Below are 24,116 nucleotides of genomic sequence, written 5' to 3' on the forward strand. Positions count from 1 at the left end.
CAGCATATGGGACTGGCGCCCTACTCCTTGAGCCGCAGGCGCCACCCTCTTGGTGAAATCTTATTTTTATTCTACTGTTTTGCTTAGCAGAGATACTGGCTCATAATACCAAATAAATGGTAAGTTTTTACAATAATAAATATTGTTTAGAATCTGAAATATGAACTTTTAGAGAAGGCTTTAGTTTTAGATAGCATGTCAATTTCCAAACTAAAAGATTTCCTTATGTATCTCCAAATTGCCATGGGGAATGCTAGTTGTGAAATGCTAACTGTTTTTCCTAAGAGAATACTTTCCCAATACTTAGGCATGAAACTTATCTTCACTATACACATATCTTTTCCAAACCTGTTTGAAAATCCATTCATTTGGAAAGTTTATTTGAACAATCTAGTTTGAAGCCAAGACATCTCTCTGCCCTGTAGTCAAAATTTCAGACACATATCCCAGCACAACTAGGCACCATATATAGGAAGATAAATATGAATTCAACTTTAGCAAAACAACTAGCAACAACCACATAACCAAGATGAAAGCTGAACTCTAAGCTGTCAAAATTATATTAAAGGCACAGGAAAACAAATATTTTCATGGTTAAAATAAGCAAACCACGGAGTAGTTTGCTCCCTTCTCTGCAATTGAAGAATTTCTCTAGTGTGCAGTATGGTTTAGTGGTTAAACAGCTTCTGGAACCAGACTCCCTCCATGTAAATCCTCTTCACCATTTACCAGCTCTGTGCCCCTGGACACGTTAAATTTTCAGGATCTCAATTATACTTTCTGTAGAAGAGGGGAAGTAACACTACGATTTTTTGTAGGGTTGGTAAGAGGATAAATTAGATAATACAGATAAAATGGTTAGGACAATGTTTGGCGCATAGAATACATTTGCTAAATATTATTGTTATTTTTGATATATCGTCTTGCTCTTTCCCCTAAACAAGAGTACAGTGGTGCAATCACAGCCCACAGCAGACTCAAACTCCTGGGCTCAAGCAATCCTCCTGGCTCACTATTCTGAGTAGCTGGGAATACAGGTACACACTACCACGGCCCCTAATTTTCTAAATGTTTTATAGAGACAGTGTCTTGCAATGTTGCTCAGCCTGGTCTCAAACTCTTGAGCTCAATCAATCCTCTTCCCTCAGCATTCCAAAGGGCTGGGATTATAGGCATGAGACACTGTGGTTGGCCCTAAATCTTATTAGTAGTAATAGTATAGTACTTAATAGAGGTATAATTATTAGCAGTTAGTTAATAGTACTTAATATTATTTCATGCTATTGTAATTCCTTGTATAGTTTTCCAATTTTCCATCTAAGTCTTCCAACTTACAATACAAAATTGTCATCAAAAAGTGAGGATTAGGCTTGGCACCCATAGCTCAGTGGCTAGGGCACTGGCCACATACACTGGGGCTGGTGGGTTCGAACCTGGCCCAGCCCTGCTAAAGAATGTCAACTACAACAAAAAAATAGCCAGGCATTGTGGCAGGCACCTGTAGTCCCAGCTACTTGGGAGGCTGAGGCAAGAGAATCACTTAAGCCCAGGAGTTTGAGGTTGCTGTGAGCTATGACACCACAGCACTCTACCTAGAGTGGCAAAGTGAGACTCTGTCTCAAATAAGTAAATAAATAAAAAGTTTCATAGTCTTCACAAGAAACGACAAAAAAGAACTCTTATTCTATTATCTTTAAAATATAAAAATAAGGCGGTGCCTGTGGCTCAGTGGGTAGGGCGCCAGCCCATATACCACGGGTGGCGGGTTTGAACTCAGCCCCAGCCAAACTGCAACAAAAAAATAGCCAGGCATTGTGGTGGGTGCCTGTAGTCCCAGCTACTTGGGAGGCTGAGGCAAGAGAATCGCCTAAGCCCAGGAGTTGGAGGTTGCTGTAAGCTGTGTAATGTCACGGCACTCTATCGAGGGCAATAAAGTAAGACTCTGTTTCTAAAAATATATATACATATAAATAAATTTTGGAATTGGTTATGGATAGTGAAATTATACTCATACATAATAATAAAAGAATGATGATAATATAATAAAATGTAAAAATAAATTCTAAACTGGTAATTATATTGCTAATTTAACTCAATCCAATTAGAATGCATTTGAGCGATTGAAATGATCTAGTTGCACTGAATACATTTTCTCTTAATAAAATAGTCAGTTTTCTTCTTCACTTTGTACCTGATAAACTTAGTACAAAAGTATTTGTTTATAATCTGAAGTGACATATTTACCATGATTTCCCAATAATATTAATTCCTGCAGAACAAATATTTTTTCGAAATTTTGTATTTTCATGATAGAATACTTTTATTCACTCAATAAACATTTTCTTTTTTATATTTTTGTATGGTACAGTGCTTTCTAAAACAACTCTATTCTTCTATCTATTTTAAAAGAGGCATCACAACGTTTGCGGCTGTTTCCTTTACTATAGAAAGAATACAGTATTTTACTACAAAAGGACACCAACAAGCCCTTTAATTCTGATACATCTTACCCTTGAGTTATAAAAACAGGCTAGGATTATGAAAGGCAAAAGATTAGAAGGCAGTGTTCATAATCTTAGCCAAAACTATACCCCAAACTAGCTACAAAAATACTGTCTTTTTAAAAACATTGCACTGAAAACTATGATTTTACACCCTAGTTTAACTTTGCTTTGCCTTTGAAAGGCAAAAACTCCTTGAACTTTAAATAGCTTTTAATTTTTAACTCTACTCTCTCATCGAGTTTTTCAAGTCCCAAAGCCACTCTTTGATTCCCAAATAGCATTTGCAAGATAGGCCCCTCCGTTAACTATGCACATGGACTTGCCAACCACCATTTCTGGAGCTCATTGCTATACGACTGACTGAAGGGTAAGCAAGGTCATGCATAATAAAATCAATAAATAGAGTCAAATCTAAGGGAACAAAACTCTATCACCTCCTCAGTCTCTGTCTTTCTTTCTTTTGGTTATTGGCCGGGGCTGGGTTTGAACCTGCCACCTCTGGCATATGGGACCAGCGCCCTACTCCTTGAGCCACAGGCGCCGCCCCTGTCTTTCTTTCTTATGTTGAATTCATAAATGTATTAAAAGTGGAGAGGGGAGAAGAGGAGCGGGGGAAACTATCTTACTCTTAATTTTTATAAATTGTATAAATATCTATAAGAAATCCAATAGGAAACCTATGTTATTAGACATTAATGTGATGATTGTAAAATGAAGAAATGTAATCAGGTAAACGTTAAAATAAATGTCAAAAAAGTTTGGCCTGCATGAGTGGTTCTCAGTCCTGATACTCAGACTCACCCAGAAAGCTTTTAAATAACACAAAATGCAGCTCAGGGCCCGTAGCACAGTGGTTTCAGTGCCAGCCACATACACCGAGGCTGGTAGGTTCGAACCCCACCACGGGCCAGCTAAACAACATGACAACAGCAACCAAAAAATAGCCGGGCGCTGCGGCGGGCACCTGTAGGCTCAGCTACTTGGGAGGCTGAGTCAAGAGAATCACTTCAGTCCAAGAGTTTGAGGTTGCTGTGAGCTGTGTGATGCCATGGCACTCTACCGAGGGCGACATAATGAGACTCTGTCTCAAAACAAACAGACAAAAAACAAACAAACAACAACAACAAAAACCATGCAAAATGGGTGGCACCTATGGCTCAGTGGGTAGGGTGCCAGCCCCATATAACAAGGGTGGCGGGTTCGAACCCAGCCCTGGCCAAACTGCAACAACAACAACAAAAACATGCAAAATGCCTGGGCCCTACACCCAGAATTTGACTTAACTGTCCTGTGGTGGAAGTACTGGTGGGGTGTGAGCATTGATAAAATAATCAAGATGATTTTAATATGCAGCCACAAATGAAAACCACAAGTCTGTGGCTTGCTAGATAAATATTTGGGCAGATTTTTTTTTTTTTTCAGTTTTTGGCCAGGGCTGGGTTTGAACCCGCCACCTCCGGCATATGGGGCTGGTGCCCTACCCCTTTGAGCCACAGGCACCGCCCACTTGGGCAGATTTTTAACCAAAGGAACTGGCTGCCTTAGCACCAATGAGCCTTTACTAGGGGCCTATATAATGCCAGGCACTGTGTTAGTCTCTAAAGATGCAAAAATATTAAAAACTTAAAGACCTTATAACATGCCTGCAACTCAAATTCCTAAAAAAGTGATACCATCTTAAAAAAAAATCTTTGACAATTTTTTACTATACTTGGAATATACACTAATGTATATTTCTGATTAAATAAACTTCTTAAAATCACCAAGCTTGATTTGAAAAAAATGATAATTTGAAAAATAAAAACATAAATGGCAATAACAACTAAAATGTTTACTAATTAAAAAATGAGAAATGCCCAACTCAGTGGCTCATGCCTGTAATCTCAGCACTTTGGGAGGCTGAGGTGGATGGATCATCTGAGCTCACAAGTTTGAGACCAACCTGAGGTAGAGTGAGACCCCATCTCTAAAAAAAAAAGAAAAATAGCATGCCTTGTGGGACGCCTGTAGTCCCAGCTATTTGGGATGCTGAGGCAAGAGGATCACTTGAACCCAAGAGTTAGAGGTTGACGCCAGGGCACTCTATAGGGGGACAACAAAGTGAGACTCTGTCTCAAGAAAAAAAAAAGAGAGAGAGAGAGAAATTATGGCTCTAATTTTTTTCTTTAAAGACATGGAGTCTTGCCCAGGCTTGAATGCAGTGGTGTCATCGAGGCTGTTAGCAGCCTTGAACTCCTGGAATCAAGCCATCTTCCCTCCTTAGGCTCCTGAGTAGCTGGGACTATGGGAATGTGCCTCCATGGCCAGGTAATTTTTCTTTTTTCTTCTTATATATTTATTTATTTGGGGGGTATAGATAAGGCTGTTGCCCAGGCTGGTCTCAAACTCTTCAGTTTTTAATGAAAAATCCTGAGAGTTGGGCAGCGCCTATGGCTCAGTGGGTAGGGCGCCGACCCCATATACCGAGGGTGGCGTGTTCGAAACTGGCCCCAGCCAAATTGCAACAAAAAAATAGCTGGGCGTTGTGGCGAGCACCTGTAGTCCCACCTGCTCAGGAGGCTGAGGCAAGAGAATCACTTAAGCCCAAGAGTTGGAGGTTGCTGTGACACCACAGCACTCTACTGAGGGCCATAAAGTGAGACTCTGTCTCTACAAAAAAAAGAAAAGAAAAGAAAAGAAAAATCCTGAGAGTAACTGCGGTCATCACCTAATTACAAATAAACCAGGAGACTTCCCACAACACAAGATGAAAGTCTCAAATGTTGAGAAAAAGCAAGGAATGGGCAGCGCCTGTGGCTCAGTGAGTAGGGTGCCGGCCCCATATACCAAGGATGGCGGGTTCAAACTCGGCCCCAGCCAAACTGCAACAAAAAAATAGCCGGGCACTGTGGCAGGTGCCTGTAGTCCCAGCTACTCAGGAGGCTGAGGCAAGAGAATCGCCTAAGCCCAGGAGCTGGAGGCTGCAGTGAGCTGTGTGATGCCAGGGCACTCTACCGAGGGTGACAAAGAGAAAAAGCAAGGAGATGCAAAGAAGTCAAGTTAAGCTAGTGTTTTCTGATGTTACAAAAAAGCTGCTTGTCACCAGCAGAGAAATGAAGTAGTGAGATGATGTTCAAGAACTAAATTTAAAATGCTGAAAAACTCTCCAGCCTCCTTAGCCAGAAATTTAATGTATCTTTTAAATCTTGCTATGTGGATTCTAAAGAATTATAAGAGTCCCTATTCAACTGTGAAAACAAAAACACACTCCAAAGTTAGGCAAAATTATCTGTAGATTATTAATAAGTCAATTAAAATCTTTAAGAATCCTAGCTCTTAATTGGATAGGTTCAAAGATTTGAACAATATAAGGACACTTAAGATTCACAAAACCTGAGAACTTGACCTTAAAAAAGCATAAACAATATTTTGGACTCTAATTGAATACCCAAATAATAAGCATTAGTGCAAGAATTACAACTAGCAATAACATACATAGGTCTGATTCCAACATATGTTAGTGTAATAATTATGTTTTATGAAGAAAAATTTTGCCTGACTTCATACATATCACTCTACAAGTGCAAGATATTGATCTAAAATACGTATTTTTCCTCAAATTTTAAAATGAATCTTTATACAAAGGCCACCTAGACAAAAGCATTCTTTGGGGGAAAACATGCAAACTTTCTTTTCTAGTCTCCTTGTGCTTGCTTTCCTCAGAACCTCAATGCTTTTTCAATTGTGAGTTATATGAAAGAGGAGTTCTTTTCTTTGTTTGTTTGAGACAGATCCTCACTCTGTCGCCCTGGGCCATGGGTAGAGTGCCATGGTGCCATAGCTCACAGCAACCACAAAACTCCTGGGCTCAAGAGATCCTCTTGCCTCAGCCTCCCCCAGAAGCTGGGACTATAGGTGTGCATTAATATGCCCAGCTAGTTTTTCTATTTTTAGTAGAGATGGTCTTGCTCTTGCCAAGCTAATCTCGAACTCCTGAGGGTCAAATGATCCACCCACCTCAGCCTCCCCAAAATCATAGGATTTCAGGTGTGAGGCACCACACCAGGCTGAAGAGGAGTTCCTTTTTTTTTTTTTTTTTTGAGACAGAGTCTCATTTTGTCACCCTCGGTGGAGTGCCATGGCGTCACACAGCTCACAGCAACCTTTAGCTCTTGGGCTTAGGTGATTCTCTTGCCTCAGCCTCCTGAGCAGCTGGGACTACAGGTGCTCGCCGCAACACCTGGCTATTTTTTTGTTGCAATTTGGCCAGGGCTGGGTTCAAACCTGCCACCCTCGGTATATGGGGCCGGCGCCCTACTCACTGAGCCACAGGCGCCGTCCTGAAGGAGGAGTTCTTATCTACTATCCTTGGATATCCCACTACTCCGACATATAAGCCGTTCACCATCATTGCCACCACCAACAATGATAATGATTTTGATGATAATGATAATTCACTGGGCCCTCTAATATAGCAGGTCCTTTATATATACTAAGCATGTATACCAAGTACTTAATCCTCACAATTAATTTATTTATTCATAATTTAAGAATGAGAGGAGTGAAGCTGAACAAGACTTAAAATTTTGCCCAAGGCCACAGAATTAAGAAGTGGCAAAGCTAAAACCAACTTCTGTAATTTTCTTTTTCTGTCTTTTTTCCCCCAATTTGGAAATCTAATACATTCCAGTAATATATGCTTACTGTAGGAAAAGTCAAAAAGAATAAAAGGCTTAGCCCTGAAAGATTTTTCAGTGTCTTTCTTCATCTTTTTGGGGTGACTTTTACACCGCCTGTGCCGCTAAGCATCACGCTCTGGTAACCCTTCTGGGCCTTCACTTATCTGTCCTCAAAATATGTCCCTTTGGAGAGTCCCTGTTCATTCTTTGTCCCTCATATCTATGCTTTATTTAGGAGCATGCAGGCACACAATGAGTGACCACCTCCCTTCCTTCCTTCCTATCTTCCCCATAGTCATCAGCCCCTCTCTGCTGTCCATCCCTGATCAAAAACCGGCAAAGGGAAAGAAACAAAAATCCAGTTGACCAGACAAGCAAGACACACCAGAGTCACATAATGAGTCAGGGGGAGGCAGTGTCTCAGATCTCAGAGCATAGAGATTGAAGCTGTCATCAGCCCAGGTCTCTTGAGAGTGGGTGGTGTACAAGCTGGAATCTACTGACATACGCTTTAAACCCCAACAAGCTCACACACACATGTATGGAGCTTATAACTCCCTCTCTAGCGACTTTTTTCTTCAGTCAATATTTCTGAGACGTAAATTTCAGAACATGTAGATTGCTATGACTCCTTTGAAGGACATTTTGGAAATAGTTATTAGAATCTGTACTTACTCTTTAATCTGCAGTTTCTTTTCTAGAAATGTCTTCTTCAAACCTGCTCAAATAAGTGCACCAAAAGTTTATACAAGGATATTGGTAGAGCGTTGTTTGCAAATGGGAAAAATTAGAAACCACTTATATGTCCATCAGTGAGGGGCTGGACACACAGACTAGGTGCCTGTCTGCATGGAGTTCTCATTCTAGTGGACCTTGCAGTAGCCGTCTTAGCCTAAAACAGTGGTCCCCAACCTTTTTGGCACAAGGTCAGGTTTCAAGGAAGACAATTTTTCCATAGATGGGAGTCGAGGGGGCAGAGCTCTGCCACCTGGCTCGTAACAGGCTGTGACTGGTGGGTGTTGGGGACGCAGGTACCACAGGTTTAAAGCACACTCTACAAGTTTGCATCCTGGAACTGCTCCTTTGCTAACTCTCATGGCGTTCATGAGTGATCACAAAATCACCTTCTGTTTAATAATGGCATAGCAGGAATAACTAAATAGAAGCATTGTTTTGTTTAAACATTCCAAGAGTACCATAAAATTAATCTACCTTAATTTTTTTTTCTGCTGAAGCTCTTAAGATATACTTTTTTCTCCCTAAATTGTCAAGGAATTCACATTCTGTGTTTGCATTCCAGATTCTCTTGCAATGCCAGTAGCAGTTGAGTATTTAAATCAGATTTTAAAGCCAGAGCCACCACATGGCTTTCAGAAATTGTGGAAGCATGAGAAAAAGGGGGAAATTTCTCCCTCATCACTTTTCCCAGGCAGCGGTTCAGGGACAAGGATTATAATGTATGTTACATACTGAATGTTAAATATTTCAAAATGTGACAAAAATACATCTTCTAGAAAGGAATTAAGCAACAACTATTGTAATCTTTGAATGGGGATTACAGCTAGCAATTGCATGTCTTTTCTAGAAATCGTCCACCTCTTTTCACTAATGCAACTAATTAGGTGAAGTGGAGAAAAACTAGATAGAAGTAATGTCTACATTATGTATTTAATTTAAATAAATATCATTTTATTACTTTCATAGAGTAACAGATATAGTATGTAACCACCTTGCATATTATGTCAAAATTCTTTACAAAGGATGTAGAATATCTTTTTAAAAATTAATAATTAACTATCTGCAAATTGGACTGCCAGGGTTTGGACAAATCTAAAATCTTACATCCATTATAAATTTCTCAATCAAGCCATTTTCCCAGGGCAAAGGGAAACTGCAGAATAACCAAACCCACTATGTTATCATAAAGTCTGAGTCATAGAATCTTATGGTTGGAAGAGACCTTGAAGTTTATCTGGTCAAGCCATCTAACACTATACCATCCTTACCAGTTAATAAGCATGTATTTGTCAAGCATATACTATGTGCCAAGCCTATGGCAGATGGTTTCTAGCCTATTCTTAAAAAAAATTCCAAAAAGGGTAACTCCCCACCTCCCAGAGTAGCCTATTCCTCCTCATTTAGCTCTAACAATTATCCCTAGACTGACAGCAATTTATCTTCTGCTCCCAGAATGCTCTGAGACCATTCTTTCCCTTTTTTTTATTAAGTCATTTGTGCGTAGATCATGAATACATTTATGCCATTGTGGGATTCAATGTGATGATTATTCGTACAAATTGGAGTGCTTACATCCTACTAATTAACATAGCCTTCACCTCATTTACCCAATTACATACAGTGTTAAGACATTTATGTTCTACACCTGATAGATCCAACTTGTACTTGCAATATGCTCCATAGGTGTGGTCCCACCATTAACTCTCCTCTATAGACCGACCCCCCTCCCTTCCCCTTCCCCTTCCCTCCTTCATCCTGGGCTATAGTTGTGATTCATATTTCATATGAAAGTGAGTGATTATAAATTGGTTTCATAGTAGTATTGAGAACATTGGATTTTTTTTCCATTCCTGAAATACTTTACTAAGAAGAATATTTTCCAGCTCCATTCATGTAAACATAAAAGAAGTAAAATCTCACTAATCTGAGACTTTCTTAACGCATTTGCTATTGATCTCCCTATTGCCAAATCCAATGTCCTGTTTTTAATCTTTTTTTTTTTTTTGAGACAGAGTCTCACTTTATCACCCTTGGTAGAGTGCCATAGTGGTCACAGCTCACAGCAACCTCCAACTTCTGGTCTTAGGCGATTCTCTTGCCTCAGCTTCCTGAGTAGCTTGGACTACAGGCACTGGCCACAACGCCCAGCTATTTTTTGTTGCAGTTTGGCCAGGGCTGAGTTTGAACCTGCCACCCTCGGTATATGGGTCTGGCGCCCTACCCACTGAGCCACAAGTGCCGCCCATTTTTTTTGTTTGTTTATTTGTTTTTTCCTGTTTTTAATCTTATGTAGTTTAAACTACATGGAGCATTTTACACTAATGACCACACCTTTTAAAAAACTTCTCATCTAATTTCATTTTCCTTCTCAAATTAGATCAAATACCCTAGTTACAAGGGTTTGTAGCACTCTACATTTTTCCCACGGAATACTTATCAGAGTTAAATAAATGCTTAAGAGCATGGACTTTGGTGCCAGACGGCCAGGATTTAAATACTGCCCCAAGATGAACTAGATGACCTTCGGCAAGCTTTCTCTCTATTTCCTCATCTATAAGATAAGAATAATGGCAACTAATTCATACCTTTTTATGAGTATTAAATAAGTTAATACAGTATTTATAAAGTCCTTAGAATAATGTAGCTGGCCACTATGTGTTTATAAGTAAAATAGATTATCTGATTAAAATCTGTGGTCTCTACTAGATTGTAAATTCCATGAAGATAAGAATCATGTTTACGGCAGCACCTGTGGCTCAAGGAGTAGGGCGCCGGTCCCATATGCTGGAGGTGATGGGTTCAAACCTAGCCCCGGCCAAAAACCACAAAAAAAAAAAAAAAAGAATCATGTTTACTCTGCTTGCTATTTTATGTCTACTGCCTAGTTCTGTGTCTCTGGTGTCAAATATTTGATAAATAAGCGAAGGAATAAATGTACAAATGTAGGAAGACTCAAATCGTGTACATAGGAGAGGTATTATATGAAAAGAATATACCCGCCACGGATCATCCCACACCTGCCTCATAATGGTCACTGCCAAACACCTATTCTAGACAATTTCTCCAAGTGCCCTCCTTCATGACTCAACCCACCATCCTTCTCTGCAAGGTCTCTTCTCCTGCCTTCCACGTTTCTGGTTACAAAAGCTGAGCTTTGAGAAATACTTCTATATTAATGACTTACATATTAGTATTGTTAGTCTGAGGCCAGGCAAGGTGGCTCATGTCTGTAATCCCCACACTTTGGGAGGCCAAGGCAGGAGGATCACTTGAGGCCAAAACTTTGAGACTAGCCTGGGCAATATTTAAGATACCATCTCTAAATTTTTTTTTTTTAATTAAAAGGACATGATAGTGTGCACCTGTAGTCCCAGCTACTTGAGAGGCTGAGGTGGGAGGATCTCTTGAACCCAAGAGTTTGAGGTTATAGTGAATTATGATCACACCATTGCACTCCAGCCTGAGCAAGGAGTGAAATTCTGTCCCTAAAAATAATAATAATAGGGCAGCGCCTGTGGCTCAGTGGGTAGGGCACAGGTCCCATATACCGAGGGTAGTGGGTTCAAACCTGGCCCCGGCCAAACTGAAAAAAAAAAAATAATAATAATAGCCAGGCATTGTGGTAGGCGCCTGTAGTCCCAGCTACTCAGGAGGCTGAGGCAAGAGAATCACCTGAGCCCAGGAGTTGGAGGTTGCTGTGAGCTGTGTGATGCCACGGCACTCTACCAAGGGCGATAGAGTGAGACTCTGTCTCCACCAAAAATAATAAAATAAAATAATAATAATAATAATAATAAAATACAAATATATTTGGTTTGGATCCCTCTACTGAGCTGCAGACCCAAATTTCTGCCGGTCACTTGACACCTCAGTTGGAGTCTGGTAGTCATCACAACCTTTACACATCCAAACAGAATCTCAGATATTTCTCTCCAAATCCCCTTACGGTTTTCTCAATAGCAATCCTATTTTTCAAGTTCCTCAAGCAGCAACTCTTGGTGTTATCTTGAATCTTTTTTTTCTGTCTTGACATATGTTATACATATTTACTTTTTATTATCATCCATCTGAATTCAAGGAGAGCAGTGCTTGTGTTTTCTGTAGTTAACCCACACACCATCAGCAATTAAAACACTGACTGCATGGAGCTGACTCACAGTAAACATTAACTGAAAAAAAAAATGAAGGACTCTCGTTTCTTCTCCATTGCCTAGGGTGTTTTTCTCACCTGTATGATTGAAACTCAATTCCAAGATGGTCCACCTGTACCATCCAGACATGGAAAAAGCATAGAGGGCTAGACATGCATTGTTTTCAAGTCTTTTTTTTTTTATCAATTAATTTTTATTGTTAAATCATAGCTGTGTACATTAGTGCAATCGAGGGGTACAATGTACTGGTTTCATATACAATCTGAAATATTCTCATCAAACTGTTCAACGTAGCCTTCATGGCATTTTCTTAGTTATTGTATGTAGACATTTGTATTCTGCATTTAGTAAGTTTCACCTGTACCTATTCTAAGATGCACCGTAGGTGTGGCCTCATCCATTACTCTCCCTCCACTATAACCTCCCCCCTCCCTTCCCCTTCCTTGGCCCTTTCCCCAAGTCTTGTGCTATAGTTGGGTTATAGCCTTCATGTGAAAGCTATAAATTAGCATCATAGTACAACTGAGTACATTGGATACTTTTTCTTCCATTCCTGAGATACTTTGCTAAGAAGAATATGTTCCAGCTCCATCCATGTAAACATGAAAGAGGTAAAGTCTCCATTTTTCTTTAAGGCTGCATAATATTCCATGGTATACATGTACCACAATTTGCTAATCCATTCATGGGTCAATGGGCACTTGGGCTTCTCCCATGATTCAGCAATTATGAATTGGGCTGCAATAAACATTCTGGTACAGATGTCTTTGTTATATTGTGATTTTTGGTCTTCTGGGTATAAACCTAGTAAAGGAATTATAGGATCGAATGGCAGGTCTATTTTTAGATCTCTAAGTATTCTCCAAACATCCTTCCAGAAGGGACGTATTAGTGTGCATTCCCACCAGCAGTGTAGAAGAGTGCCCTTTTCTCCACATCCACACAAACATCTCTGGTTTTGGGATTTTGTTATGTGGGCTACTCTTTCTGGGGTTAGGTGATGTCTCAAAGTAGTTTTGATTTGCATCTCTCTGATGATTAAGGATGATGAGCTTTTTCTCATGTGTTTGTAGATCATGCGTCTGTCTTCTTTAGAGAAGTTTCTCTTCAAGTCCCTTGCCCATCCTGAGATGGGATCATGTGTTCTTTTCTTGCTAATACATTTGAGTTCTCTGTGGATTCTGGTTATTAGACCTTTATTGGAGGCATAACCTGCAAATATTTTCTCCCATTCTGAGGGCTGTCTGCTTGCTTTACTTACTATGTTCTTGGCTGTGCAGAAGCTTTTTAGTTTGATCAGGTCCCAGTAGTGTATTTTTGATACTGCTTCAATTGCCTGGGGAGTCCTCCTCATAAAATATTCACCCAGGACGATTCCTTCAAGAGTTTTCCCTGCACTTTCTTCAAGTATTTTTATAGTTTCATGTCTTAAGTTTAAATATTTTATCCAGTGAGGGTCTATCTTAGTTAATGGTGAAAGGTGTGGGTCCAGCTTCAGTCTTCTACAGGTTGCCAGCCAGTTCACCCAGCACCATTTGTTAAATAGGGAATCTTTTCCCCACTGTATGTTTTTAATTAGCTTGTCAAAGATCAAATAACGGTAAGTAGCTGGATTCATCTCTTGGCTCTCTATTCTGTTCCAGACATCTACTTCTCTGTTTTTGTGCCAGTACCATGCTGTTTTGATCACTATCGATTTATAGTATAGTCTCAGGTCTGGTAGCGTGATTCCTCCAGCTTTGTTTTTATTGCTGAGTAATCTTTTGGCTATTCGAGGTTTTTTCTGATTCCATATAAAACGAAGTATTGTTTTTTTCAAGATCTTTAATATATGACAATGGAGCTTTAATAGGAATTGCATTAAAATTATATATTGCTTTGGGTAGTATAGACATTTTAACAATGTTGATTCTTCCCAGCCATGAGCATGGTATGTTTTTCCATTTGTTAACATCTTCAGCTATTTCTTAAAGTTTCATAGTTCTCTTTGTAGAGATCTTTCACGTCCTTTGTTAGGTATACTCCCAAATATTTCATCTTCTTTGGCACTACTGTGAAAGGAATAGGGTCCTTGGCTGTTTGTTCAGCTTGCTGGTATATATAAAGGCTAGAGATTTATGGGTGTTGATTTTGTAGCCTGAGACATTTCTGTATTCCTTGATCACTTCTAAAAGTTTTGTGGTAGAATCCCTACTGTTTTCCAGATATATGATCATATCATCTGTGAAGAGTGAAAGTTTGATCTCTTCTGACCCTATGTGGATACACTTGATCGCCTTTTCTTCTCTAATTGCAATGGCTAAAACTTCCATTACAATGTTAAAGAGCAATGGAGGCAATGGGCAACCTTGCATGGTTCCTGATCTGAGTGGATATAATTTCAATTTAACTCCATTCAATATGATATTGGCTGTGGGTTTGCTGTAGATGGCCTCTATTAGTTTAAGAAATATCCCTTCTATACCAATTTTCTTAAGTGGTCTGATCATGAAGCGATGCTGGATATTATCAAAAGCTTTTTCTGCATCAATTGAAAGAATCATATGATCCTTATTTTTTAGTTTGTTTATGTGCTGAGTTACATTTATAGATTTACATATATTGAACCAGCCTTGAGACCCTGGGATAAATCCCACTTGGTCATGGTGTATAATTTTTTTGATGTGTTGTTGGATTCTGTTTGTTAGAATCTGATTGAGTATTTTAGCATCAATATTCATTAGTGATACTGGTCTATAACTTTCTTTTCTTGTTGGGTCTTTCCCTGGTTTGGGGATCAAGGTGATGTTTGCTTCGTAGAATGTGTTGGGTAATATTCCTTCTTTTTCTATATTTTGGAAGAGGTTTAGTAGTATAGGTACTAGTTCTTCTTTAAAGGTTTGGTAGAATTCTGACGTAAAGCCATCTGGTCCTGGGCTTTTCTTTTTAGGGAGATTTTGTATAGTTGATGCTATTTCAGAACTTGATATAGTCCTATTCAATATTTCCACTTCATCCTGGCTAAGTCTTGGTAGGTGGCGTACTTCCAGGTATTGGTCGATTTCTTTCAGATTTTCATATTTCTGAGAGTAGAGTTTCTTATAGTATTCATTAAGGATTTTTTGAATTTCTGAGGGATCTGTTGTTATTTCATCGTTACTATTTCTGGTTGATGAAATTAGAGATTTTACTCTTTTTCTCCTGGTTAGGTTGGCCAGAGGTTTATCTATTTTATTGACCTTTTCAAAAAACCTACTTTTGGATTGATTGATCTGTTATATAATTCTTTTGTTTTCAATTTCGCTTAGTTCTGTTCTGATTTTGGTTATTTCTTTTCTTTTGCTGGGTTTGGGGTTTGAGTGTTATTCCTTCTCCAGTGGCTTGAGATGTCCCATTAAGTTATTAACTTCCTCTCTTTCCATTTTCTTGAGGAAGGCTTGCAGTGCTATAAATTTCCCTCTTAGGACTGCCTTTGCAGAATCCCAGAGGTGCTAGTAATTCATGTCTTGGTTGTTGTTTTGTTCCAAAAATTTGGTGATTTCCTTCTTAATCTCGTCTATAACCCATGTATCCTTCAGCATAAGGTTGTTTAGCTTCCATGTTTTTGTATGGGTATGCAGGTTCCTGTTGTTATTGAGTTCATTTACATTAATTGAGAAGATGCAAGGAATAATTTCTATTTTTTTAAATTTGCTGAGGTTAGATTTGTGGCCTAGGATGTGGTCAGTTATGGAGTATGTTCCGTGGGCTGATGAGAAAAATGTGTATTCAGTTTTGTTGGGATGAAATGTTCTGTAGATATCTGTAGATGTTGAATGGTTTTGTTTAAAGCTAAAATTTCTTTGCTTAGCTTCTTTTTGGAGGATCTATCCGGCACTGCTAAAGGGGTGTTAAAATCTCCAACTACTATGGAACTGGAGGAAATCGAGTTGCTCATGTCTATTAGAGTTTCTCTTATAAATTGAGGTACATTCTGGTTGTGTGCATAAATATTAATAATTGAGATCTCATCATGTTCAGTATTACCTTTAACAAATATGAAGTGTCCATTCTTATCCTTCCTTATTTTGGTTGGTTTAAAGCCTATTGTGTCTGCAAATAGGATTTTAACACCTGCTTTTTTCTGCTTTCCATTTGCCTGGAATATAGATGACCATCCCTTCACCATGAGTCTATATTTGTCTTTTAATGTAAGATGCGATTCTTGTATGCAGCAGATATCTGGCTTGAGTTTTTTGTTTTTTTTTTTTTGTAGAGACAGAGTTTCACTTTATGGCCCTCAGTAGAGTGCCATGGCCTCACACAGCTCACAGCAACCTCCAACTCCTGGGCTTACATGATTCTCTTGCCTCAGCTTCCCGAGTAGCTGGGACTACAGGCACCTGCCACGACGCCTGGCTATTTTTTGGTTGCAGTTTGGCCGGGGCCGGGTTTGAACCCATCACCCTCGGTATATGGGGCTGGCGCCTTACCGACTGAGCCACAGGCACCACCCTGGCTTGAGTTTTTGTATCCAGTAAGCCAAGCTGTGCCTCTTTAGAGGACAGTTTAAACCATTCACATTAATTGGGAGTACTGATAAGCCTTTGGAGAGTCCAGTGGACATTTTCAATCCTTTTGCGACTGTGGAAGTTGGAACTTGATCAAAATTTTCTGGGTGAGTTTACTTTTGTGGTGGAGGATTACACTGGTCTTTATGGAGGATAGGTCTGAAAATATCCTGGAGAGCTGGTTTAGTTATCGCGAATTTATTCAACATGTGAATGTCATTGAAGAATTTAATTTCTCCATCATAAATGAAGCTCAGTTTAGCTGGGTACAGGATCCTGGGTTGAAAGTTATTTTGTTTTAGGAGATTAAAAGTCGATGACCATCCTCTTCTAGCTTGAAAGGTTTCAGCAGAGAGATCTGCAGTTATTTTAATATTCTTCCCCTTGTAGGTAATGATTTTCTTTCGTCTGGCAGCTTTCAGAATTTTCTCCTTCATATTAACTTTAGTGAAATTGATTATGATGAGCCTGGGGGATGTCTTATTTGGGTTGAGTCATGCTGGAGTTCTGAAACTGTCTGCTATCTGAATTTCAGAATCTCTTGACATGTCTGGAAATTTCTCCTTCATAATCTCATAAAGAAAAGACTCTGTGCCTTGTGAAGCCACTTCGTCACTTTTGGGGATCCCTATAAGACGAACATTGGTTTTCTTTGAATTATCCCAGAGCTCTCTGAGAGAGTGGTCTGTTTTTTTCCCTCCATTTCTCTTCCTCCTTGAGAGTTTGGGAGCATTCGAAAGCTTTGTCTTCAATGTCAGAAATCCTTTCTTCTGCTAGCTCCATTGTGTTACTGAGGGATTCTACTGTGTTTCTCAGATCTTTGAGGGATGCAACTTCTTGTCTCAATGTGTCAAAATCTTTGGTCATTTGGTCTTTGAATTCGTTGAATTCTTGAGATATCTTTTGGGTTGCTGCTTGGAATTCTAATTCAATCTTATTTGCTATCCAGATTCTGAATTCGATTTCTGACATCTCAACTATTTGTTTGTGCATGGGATCTTGTGCTGTGTCTGCCCCATTGATCCTTGGGGGAGTTGATCTACTCTGATTATTCATATTGCCAGAGTTTTTCTGTTGATTTTGCCTCATGATTGTTTTTCACCGTTGTCTCTGGCCATCCTCAGAGTTGGGGAGGTGTCCCTTGAAGATTAGACCTTAGTGGGATCACTCTATTGTTGCTGGATCTTTGTAGGGAGTGACCCTGTGTAGTTCCTCTGGGGCTGACCCAGCTAGGGAGTTCTGGTTGTGGAAGCATCTCTGGCATGTGACACACCCGGATCCAGCTACAGGACGGGAGGTGATGAGCACGGTTCTGTGAGTGCCCGGCGCTCAGTCACTGGGACCCTGAGGGCAGAGCTTTCTGGGGCAATTCTCTCACAATGGCTCCTATGGCCTAGCTCAGCAGCTCAGTCTGGGGCCCTAGACAATGCCCAAAGTTCTTGGCACTCCTTCTTAAGCTCTCCCCAAGGCAGTTCAACTGAGTGCCAAGTCCAAACACCGAAACAGTTCACAAGCAAGGCCTTTCCACTTTGCAGTCTCACTGCTGCTTATACTTATGGTTCCCGGCGGGATTAGGTCGATCGAACACATGCAACCACTTGTCAGTTTTCCACTGTTTTTGTCCTTCTCTTGGGGTCCAGAAGTCCCTTGCTGACTCCCTGTATTCTCAAAGGGATGATTATAGGCAGATCTCACCAGCCAGAGAGGCCTGGAGTCTTATCTCCCCAGACTCACCATGTCCAGTTGCAGGGAAGCTATTACTCGGCCACCATCTTGCTCCACCCCCTGTTTTTAAGTCTTAACCTGCAAACAGCACACATCTCTTTCATTGATATTCCATTAGGGATGTGTTGGATACATGGTCAGCTCTAGCTTTAAGGGGGCTGGTCATAAGCATCCCTAGTTTGTAAGCCATGTGCCCATAGACATCTCTATAATTTGGAAGAAGTCTAGAATACAATCTGTAGACAGCGAGAAGCTTCTACATTACCTGGTATTTATAACAGCGCCTTTTATCCAAAATGACAACAGAATGAAACTGCTTTTAAGTCCAAGAAGTGAATTACTGGCTAAAGGTAGATTAAGCAACAGTGTGCAAACCCAAGAGTATATTATAAACTATTGACCACCAATTTGCTCATTAAAGCATAGCTGAGGCAAATGCCATTTAAAAGACTATGCTAAGTTCCACATATTCTTACCAATTGCTTTAGATAGAAACTTTTCAGAACACACAGATCATGACTTTATTTATTTATTTTGGAGACAGAGTCTCATGCTGTTGCTGCAGGCTAGAGTGTCGTGGCATCATAATTCACAGCAACCTCAAACTCTTGGGCTCAAGTGATCCTCCTGCCTCAGCCTGCCAACTAACTGGGACTACAGACACCCGCCACAATGCTGGGCTAGTTTTTCTATTTTTACTAGAGATGGGGTCTTATTCTTCCTCAGGCTGGTCCTAAGTTCAAGCCATCTTTCTGCCTCAGCCTTCCAGCATGCTAGAATTACAGATGTGAGCCACCATGACCAGCCTAGACCATGTCTTTAAACTGTGGTATTTTATTGTTTAGTGCAACCTGGAAAAGTGCAGAAATGTTATTTGGAACTAAGAGGAAAAAGAAATATGGGCCAAAACTCTGGAAATAGTATAAAGAAAGCAGTTTTTTGCTAAGTTTTCTATATCTCAGCTATTAGAACTTCTGAATTAACAAAAACATTAACTTTCCCTCTTGTAATAGATTCTAAAAATCAATGAAATGACCTCAAGAGAACTAGAAGCTGGAAAAGCATGTGGTGTGGAAAATCTACAAATCAGAGTCTTTCTTGTGAGAAAGATAATCTCAGGCTTTAAAATTAGTCAGACTGGAAATAATGGTATTATGCTTTATCTAATGTTAAAAAAAATTCTAAATCCTTTTTAGTCTTATGAAATTAATTAATTGAAGTTAATTCCCAAATAGTTGGCAAATGGAGTTCTCATGCATCAGGATACAAACATAACAACAAAAAGAGCATTTGTTAATGAGGCCTACCCTTTCAGCAAATAAAATGTATTGAGTACCTGAAAATAACCATGGTTCTTATTAAAAAGGTTTATATTGACTCACTGCAAGACCTTATGATATTTTAGGCAATGAGTTTGTTTCTCTGCCAAGGAGAAACAGTTTCAAATGACCATCCTTTTCTTCTGTTCTCATTGTGTCACATCAAGGGTGTTCAAATAAAGACAGCTGGTGGGAGCCAGGGAGGAAGATGGGACCTCTCAGCTGTACACTTAAGACTAGTATCCTGGCTCAGTGAGGAGGGCACCAGCCACATACCCCAAGGCTGGCAGGTTTGAGCCCAGCCCAGGCCTGCTAAACAATAATGACAACTACAACCAAAAAATAGCCGGGCATTGTGGTGGGCACTTATAGTCCCAGCTACTTGGGAGGCTGAGGCAAGTGAATCATTTGAGCCCAAGAGTTTGAGGTTGCTGTGAGCTGTGATCTGTGATGCCCCGGGACTCTACTGAAGGCAACATAATGAAACTCTGTCTCGGGAAAAAAAGACTAGTATCTCAATTGTTGTAACGCCAAACTACTGGACCTTAGCTTCCAGATATTCTCTTCAAGCCTCTTCCCTTTTTTTTTTCTTTTAGAGACAGAGTCTCACTTAATCGCCCTCAGTAAAGTACTATGGCATCACAGCTCACAGCAACCTCCAACTCCTGGGTTTAGGCGATTCTCTTGCCTCAGCCTCCCAAGTAGCTGGGACTACAGGTGCCTGCCAGAATGTCCGCCTACTTTTTGGTGCAGTTTGGCTGGGGCCGGGTTCCAACCCACCACCCTTGGTATATGGGGCTGGCACCCTACCCACTGAGCCACAGGCGCCGCCCTGATGGGAGATTCTTTTTTTTTTTTTTTTTTGTAGAGACAGAGTCTCACTTTATGGCCCTCAGTAGAGTGCCATGGCCTCACTCACACAGCTCACAGCAACCTCCAACTCCTGGGCTTAAGTGATTCTCTTGCCTCAGCCTCCCGAGTAGCTGGGACTACAGGCGCCCGCCACAACGCCCGGCTATTTTTTGGTTGCAGTTTGGCCGGGGCCGGGTTTGAACCCGCCACCCTCGGTATATGGGGCCGGCGCCTTACTAACTGAGCCACAGGTGCCGCCCCTGATGGGAGATTCTTAATCAAATAGAGAAATTAAAGAGCATTTTCCAGTTTCATAATACCTTAATCTACTTTAGCTGTAACACCAAACAATGTACCAACACAAAATTTAAAAACAGAAGAGAGCTCTCTGCAATTCTAAGTAAAATAGTGCTTAGCACGGGCAAAGCAATCCTTTTCCTCTTTATTAGCACTGCTTCCAAGATATTAATTAATAAATCCTTGGACCAACCCTTTTAGGGATCGCTCCTTCAAAGATTAACATACTTCCTGAATGAGCCCTTAAGTTTCACGCACCTGAAGTAACTGCAAAAAAAAAAAAAAAAAAATTAATTTTTAAACAAAAGGGATTTGAAATAATTTAGGCTCTAAACTTAGAAAAACAGAATTTCACACACCTTCAGAATTTCACAGCTGAGAGGTGACTATTTTCCTTGCATGCTAGAATAGAAACATTTGGATTTTTACAGTGGATCTGAAGGGGAAAATCAGTAATGATAAAACATTTGGGTAACCTGAGCCTACAGTGGTCTTGTTTATTTTACATCTTATGGTTAGACTATCTAGTCTAGCTGGCTACATCCAGTCTCCAAGGTCCAAACCTTCCAAATGTATAAGAACAGTCTGGTTGTGCCGTCCAGAAGGCCAACTCCACAATCCTGTGGCAAATGGAGCCTGAGAAATACTTGTTCAAATCTTTTACTGCTCAGTTCTGTGGATCCAGCCCACATTTGCCAATAGCTTTATAAATCATTTTTCTCTGTGGCCATACTTCTAGCTGTCAAGGAGGTTATTTTTATTTGTCATTTTTTTAAGATTAAACAAATGAGACAGAAGAAAAGAAAGTTATTTGTCTATGAAGTAAGGCATACAATGGGACATTAATTCATATTTATACCCCTTGAAGACCAAGGCTAGTAGTGTGTGGGGTTCATATACATCGTACATGACTTACACAGTTTTGTCCTCATTCCCAGTCTTCTGCACTGGTTAGTCCATTGTCTCTCCAACTCATTCAGATTTATTCTGTAACAGGCATGGTTGTGATCTGTAATATTTCCTGAAAGTCAAGAATTTATCACTCTTCTGACCCAATATACCTGCAAACAATAGATCGTATAACCCACCTCCTGGTCTATAAACAATGCTTCTTTTTCTTTTTTACCGTTTTTGGCCAGGGCTGGGTTTGAACCCTCCACCTCCAGTATATGGGGCCGGCGCCCTACTCCTTTGAACCACAGAAGCCACCCTATAAATAATGCTTTTATATGCACCTTATTTTTTTTAATTTTATGGTTAAATTCATAAAACTATAAACTTGAAATAACTGTTTGTTCTATTAATCTGTACAGTTTCCCTGATTCATTGGGGTTGTCCTTTTTAAAACACACTATGCTTCCTATACATCAAACTCGAAAGAAAACGGAAATCACTCCCCAGGAGAAATGTAAAACGTGTTGAATCATACATACTTATAAAAATAAAAAAGTACATACTGGTTGGGACTATTGCTAGGATATTTATCAAAACCAAAATTCCTCTCCAGGATTTGCGAATGTGGGCAGAACCACGGGCATTCTTTGGAATGTCAAAGATTTTACAGTTTGGTATTTTTAGGTTACTCTTTCCTAAGAAATATACAGGGAATATTTTTTCAAGCTTAGAAGAAGAGTCTAGAGACTGGGTTAAACTTCCCTAGTACTTCTTGAGCTGAGAGGCAAGAGGAAACAGCTTGCCAGGAGAGGCTCTGTGAGGCCAGGATGTTGAATTAAAACTTGCCTTCAGATTTCCCTTTCCTCTGTTCACTGGCTCTGCTCTCTTCCCATTTGCATATATACTTGCAGTGTCTGACATTTTGTGGAGATCCAGTTAGTAGGACTATTTTCCTGCATGATTTTTTGCCTTTCCCACAGCCTTAATAAAATACCACCCCCAGGATTGACAACCCACAAAATGTGCTGTAAAGCAAGTCCCTGTTACATGAGCATCATACCCAGGGTCGCACCCTAATCCCTGCTCACTTTGAGGAATCTTTGCTGATGAGCACCATTGCGCTCTGCTCTACTATCCCACTGCAGGTCAGTGGCAAACATCCCCCCTCAGGATAAACTCCCAAATGTTCAACATGGCTTACAAGGCCATGAAGGGCATGGCCCCTGCCTTCTTCTCCAAGTGTGTCTCAAATCCATGTCTACCTCGACACCACATGACAACCACCATGGCTTCCTTTCAGTTCTTCAAAAGGGCCAACTACTGTTTCTTCAGCCCAGTTCACTTCCCATTTCCCCAGCACTCATCTCCCACCCCTCAAATGCATAGGCCCATGTACAAAAACACACACATACACATGCACTCTGTACTGACTCCAACTCAGCCTTCGATTCTCAGTTTAATGTCATTTACTCAAATACAGCCTTGTCCAAACCCCAAATCTAAATGCCTCAAAGTACTTCATGCTTCTCTTTCACAATACATATCACTGTTTAAAAATAAATATGTGGGCCGGGCACGGTGGCTCACGCCTGTAATCCTAGCACTTGGGAAGCTGAGGCAGGTGGATCACTTGAGCTCAGGAGTTTGAGACCAGCCTGAGCAAGAGTGAAACCCTGTCTCTAAAAATAGCCAGGTGTTGTGGCGGGCACCTATAGTTCCAGCTACTCAGGAGGCCAAGGCATGATCATTTGAGCCTAAGAGTTTGAGGTTGCTGTGAGCTGTGATTCTGTGGCACTCTACCAAGGGTGACAAAGTGAGACTCTGTCAAAAGGAGGGAAGGAAAAAGAAAGAATCTACTTCCACATTGAATCCAGGAGAAAAGGTCTCAGTACATTGGCTAACCATTTTCTAAAATTTCTAGCTCCCTGCTCCATGAGGAAGTTTTTCGTTTTTTTTTTTAAAGGACAGGGTGTGCCTTTTAATTGTCATAGGCCCAGCTCATGCCCACATATGACTATGACTACCCAGTCCCGGATCACTCAACCACCCTTCAGAAGAACAACTAGCTAACTCCCTGCCTGGTTCTAACAGGAGACAGTTAGCAACAGGTGGCCATAAAATCTGTTTGTCTGATAGTAAGAAATTTTTTGTATGTTTCCCTCTGTTCTCCACACAGATTATACACCTTCTCCTTTTTCTTCTGAATATTTTCCCCCATCTGAACAGTCAGAGGCAGTAAAGCACTCCCAGTCACTATCTCCATGTTTTCAAATGTTGTTCAGTAGAATTGGGAACTGTTACTTTTCACAATGTCTTAAGTCAAATAGTCTTAAGTCTATTAAATGGTCAAATAGTCAAATAGTCATGTTGTTAAGCCTGGCCTCCATGAAGACCACATCGTGTAAGTTCCAGGTGCAATCCTTTGTCCATGGAGTGGACCAGAGCAGCT

General features: G+C 40.3%; 1 protein-coding gene across 1 annotated transcript in view; it reads right to left on the reverse strand.

The window, feature by feature from the left end:
* The window catches only part of PAPSS1 (3'-phosphoadenosine 5'-phosphosulfate synthase 1), a 358,089-nt gene that overhangs the window by 169,185 nt on the left and 164,788 nt on the right, over nucleotides 1-24,116 (reverse strand). Inside the window, exon 3 of the mRNA XM_053562526.1 lies at nucleotides 21,690-21,794. The gene's annotated coding sequence lies outside the window, so the exon portion shown is untranslated. The remainder of the gene's footprint in view (nucleotides 1-21,689; nucleotides 21,795-24,116) is intronic.

The sequence above is a fragment of the Nycticebus coucang genome, chromosome 1, assembly GCF_027406575.1.
Source record: "Nycticebus coucang isolate mNycCou1 chromosome 1, mNycCou1.pri, whole genome shotgun sequence".
NCBI classification, from domain to species: Eukaryota; Metazoa; Chordata; class Mammalia; order Primates; family Lorisidae; genus Nycticebus; species Nycticebus coucang.